Source organism: Ambystoma mexicanum, chromosome 3q (assembly GCF_040938575.1).
Source record: "Ambystoma mexicanum isolate Mex_15411 chromosome 3q, UKY_AmexF1_1, whole genome shotgun sequence".
In the NCBI taxonomy this organism is placed as follows: Eukaryota; Metazoa; Chordata; class Amphibia; order Caudata; family Ambystomatidae; genus Ambystoma; species Ambystoma mexicanum.
The window spans coordinates 533414649-533419241 of record NC_090926.1 but is presented as its reverse complement, the minus strand read 5'-3'; the positions used below and the strand labels follow the sequence as shown (position 1 = coordinate 533419241).

Here is a 4593-nt window from a genome sequence, read left to right as displayed (position 1 = left end):
GGTGCTGATTTGTGGGTAGAAAACGCTGGGAACAGTAGGCCGTGCCAGGTGGATGGCACAGGAAGACTCAGTGACCTCTGGGCCCTGACAAGGGAATACTTGCCTTTGGCGCTGTGCAGGCTCGGCTGACACAACACGGCATATGGTTACGGCAAAGATGTCAAAGCTTCAGCATTGTCATTGAGCAGAACTCTGAGATTTAGGGGTGGTGGAGCGTCAAGGTCCAGGATGATTATGATGGTGTGAATGGGGCCAGCGCTGGGCAGCTACGCTCAGGAGGGCCATGGGCCCGTGTGGGGCTGACAGGCCAGTGGGCAGACTGCAACAGGCCTGCTCAAGCCATCCTGCTATTTATACAAATCTCGGGCCGAGCAGGGCCTGATGGGAGAAAGGAACTGCGCTACAATCTGCTCTTCTGCTGGGCTCTGCCTGCTGGAGCTTCCCCCTACACGCGGGACAGGCAGCTCTGCAGATGCTCAGAGCTTCCGGGGATTGGGGGGTTGGGGCTGGGTCAGGGCCTGCCTTCTCACCCTCGCTTAGCGGGGCTTCCCAGAACTGACCCAACCCCTGCCCTCTTGCATGCAACTCATACTTAGCTGGCAGGGGAGAATGTGATCTCAAGGGCAGATCTCCCAGGGTGAGACGTACCCATTGCACATCGGATTTGCTGACCCCTGCTATGTTCCCAAATGCGGGATACACGACTGCATTATGTCTGGTAGTGGGGGACTGCGTTCGCGCTCTGCCCCCCGATTTATTGATGAAAGAAAAGGTAAAGTGTGCACTAGGCCTGCTAGGTTGCATACTTTTAGATTGTGCTCACATTGCGTTTCTTCAATTAGGTTCACCTTTGGGTGATCGCTTTTCCACATTTTATCTGTTGAATTGAATTATGCTTCTTTCATCACCACAGAAGTAATGTCTATTACAGAGATAAGCTGCCATATGTATTGGGCACACTGCACATGCTCAGGCAGCATCAATCATGCTTTGTACAGGACAATGCTGGCCTAAATTGGGAACAGCCAGCATAGACATGTTGCTACAGAGGCATATTTTGGGTACAACCAGCATGACAATGTGTTACATCAGTGACAGTGCTTTCTTACACTGTGGACAAATTGATCATTAAAATGTGTTGTGTTGTAAAATGTTCTTTTCTGCTGTTGGTGACATGGAATTTTCATGTTCCCCTTTAGAACTGATTGTACACTTATGGCTTTTTGGTCACCTTTTCTGCTGTAAAATGCACCATTTCAACCCCATATTTGAAAAAAAAATCTTGGGGGGGAACCCCCCCAAACCCTCCCTAGAACCTTGTAGCTCCCTCGCTACGCTCGGTCGCCCCCACTATTTCAGAAAAATATTAACACATAGACACTGAAAGAAATCACAAGCAACTAACCTTTGATCACTGCCCATGACACCAAAAGCTATCCTTGGGACTGCATGGCCATCACTGCCTGTGATGCTATTGTGTCAAAGGTCACACAATATCGCTTTTTAATATACTGCTTTGGGTGAGGTTGTTGACTTTTGGCTCGCCGGCCCACTGGGTGACAAAAAGTTAATGCTTCGGCCCCACATTCAAAAAGGTTGGACAAGCCTGATCTAAAGCGTCTTACCTATCTGGTGTAAGGGTGACCCAGGTAACCTAGTAGAGAGGTTCGAGACTCGGATGATGCAGCGGTCCCTGGCAAGGTAGAACCGCAGGTTAGCGTGGATGAAGGGTAGCCACCTGTAGGAGAGAGGGCTTGACTTGAATCCCCAGAAGGGAAAGGGCGTAGAAGTCCAGCAAGGTACCAAGGGATGATCCAAAGACAAGTCGAGGTGAAGTCCAAAATATCCGGCAACAGGTTAACAGTTCCAAGCAAAGGTACAAAGGGGTGTCCGAGGGAGTCCGAGGTAGAGTTCCGTGATCAAGATAACAAGGAGCAAGTAGTAACGCCAAACAGGGTCTGAAGCCAGCTGAGAAGCAATGAGCGTTCTGTCCCTCCGAACTTTATACTGAGTGTCCCTGGGTCATGTGACTTCTCTGGGTCATGTGACATTCACCGAGATCACGTGATGAACGCCACAGTGTACCACATGACCGACGTGAAGACGTAACGCCGCCCCTTCTGCTATACGTTCTCCAAGGCAACTGCCAATGCAGAAAGGGTTGTAGTCGGGTCCGTACACTAAAGCTGGTACGGAGTTTTCGGTTCTGTGGGTTCACCGAATCACCTGAGCCTCGAAGCTTGGGAGGAGATGCTGGGGAAATGTGAGCAGTGTTCTGAGTGATCTGATGTGTAGTGGCCTGGTGTGCAGAGGATCGCCTAACATAGCCCCCCCCAAAGGCCCACGACCCCGTGGGCAGGACGGATGATCCTTATGGAAATGTGCTACTAACCGAGGGGCGTTCAGATCAGGGGCGGAAACCCATGAACGCTCCTCCGGGCCATAACCCTTCCAATCCACCAGATATTGGAGCCTACCCCTAAACCATCTGGAACCCAAAATGGCCGACACCTCAAAAACATCAGGAGAGGTCAAGGACACCGGTGCAACAGGGGTACGAAGACGGACAGAGTCATGACAAGGCTTGAGGAGGGAGACATGAAACACAGGATGGATACGCCAAGAACTGGGCAGCACCAGACGAAAAGCCACCGGATTCACAACCTGAGAGATCACATACGGGCCGACAAAGCGAGGTAACAACTTCCGACAACCCACTAGGCGAAGATGACGTGACGACAACCAGACCCTAGAACCCACCACCAGAGGGGGAGCAGCACTACGTTTGCCATCCACACGGGCCTTCATAGAAGCCTTTGCTTCGGTGAGATGAACCACGGTACTAGCATGGACAGCAGATAGATCCCTAAGACATGTCGTGGCCGCAGGGTTCGAAGAACTGGAAGCATCAGGGACCGGCAAGACCTTGGGATGTTGGCCGTAAAGGGCGTAAAAAGGAGAATAACCAGTAGCTGAATGAGCCGCATTATTATACGCGAACTCCGCAAGCCGTAAAACGGCCAACCAAGAGGTCTGATGTTGCAATATAAGGCAGCGGAGGTACTGTTCCATGGATTGATTCGTCCGTTCGGTCTGCCCATCGGTCTCAGGATGATAGGCCGACGAATACCTGGTATCAATGCCCAATAATTTCGTCAACGATTTCCAGAACCGAGAGGTGAATTGCGAACCTCGATCGGATATAATGACCGAAGGGAGGCCGAATAGCATGAACACATGTTCAAAAAACAAATCCGCCAAAACAGGGGCCGAAGGAATGCCTTTACAAGGAACAAAACGAGCCATTTTTGTGAACGTGTCCACCACTACCCAGATGGAATCAAAGCCTTTCGACTTGGGGAGATCAGTAACGAAATCCATAGTTAACGTATGCCAGGGCCTAGGAGGTACCGGAAGCGGAAGTAACAACCCAACCGGTCGACCTCTTCGATGTTTAGCCTGAGCACATACTGCGCACGAATTGACATAACACTCTACATCGCGCCTCATAGAAGGCCACCAACACCAACGCTTGAGCAGATCTAAAGTGCGCTCTTGTCCGGGATGGGCATTAAAGGGAGCATCATGAGACCACTCAAGGGCCAGATTACGAGTGTCAGGTGTGGGAAGAAACAGGCGTTCATGTACGAAAGGTAATCCATCAGAATACACCGGATCCCAGTCTCGTAATTGATCAGAATGATTGCTAGTCCAGGATCGGATCGAGTCTAAAAGCGACAATGAGGGTGTACAGAGACAAATCACATGACTCTTCCCGAGAACGGTGTCAGGGAAAGCAGGCAACTGGACCCCCCCCGGGGAACGTGACAAGGCATCTGCTTTCCCATGTGATGTGCCAGGACGATGCATAATATGGAAATCAAAAGCGGAAAAGAAAAGGTGCCATCGGACCTGTCTGCTATTAACGCACTTCAGGGAAGCCAGATCCTGTAAATTCCGATGATCTGAGTATACTGTGATGGAGTGCTTAGCCCCCAGAAGATGACGCCAAACACGGAAGGCATCCATGACAGCCAAGAGTTCTTTTTCCGTAACGGTGTAATGAGACTCAGTACTGGAGAACTTACGGGAATGGTATGCCACTGGATGTAATTTACCTGTAGTAGGACACGTTTGAGACAGTACCGCACCGAGAGCAAAGGAAGAGGCGTCCGCCTCAACTATGAACGGAAGGTCAGGATTGGGGTGTTGGAGTACCGGTGCAGTAGTGAAGGCGGTTTTCAAAGCCTCAAAAGCCTCCTGATGTTCCCTGTGCCAATGATAGGGTACCTGAGGACTAGTCAAAGCCGTGAGCGGTGCAACAATTGTGGAAAAAGAAGAAATGAAACGCCTATAAAAGTTGGCGAATCCCAAAAAGGCCTGCAAGGACTTGAGTGTTTGAGGTACTGGCCACTCTAATACTGCCTTGACCTTGGATTCGTTCATAGACAACGCCCCAGGGGTGATGTGGAAACCCAGACACTCAACAGATGCTTTATGGAACTGACATTTCTCCGGTTTGGCAAATAAGGAATGTTCTCTCAAACGGGATAGTACTTCTCGAACATGCTTTACATGGACATCAAGATCACG

General features: G+C 50.4%; 1 non-coding gene across 1 annotated transcript; it reads left to right on the top strand.

Moving 5' to 3' along the window:
* The first annotated feature begins 588 nt into the window (after positions 1–588).
* LOC138448171 (U1 spliceosomal RNA) lies at positions 589–750 on the top strand. Its single transcript, XR_011260022.1, has one exon. It is a non-coding gene; the product is annotated as a U1 spliceosomal RNA (small nuclear RNA).
* Positions 751–4593: the final 3843 nt, after the last annotated feature.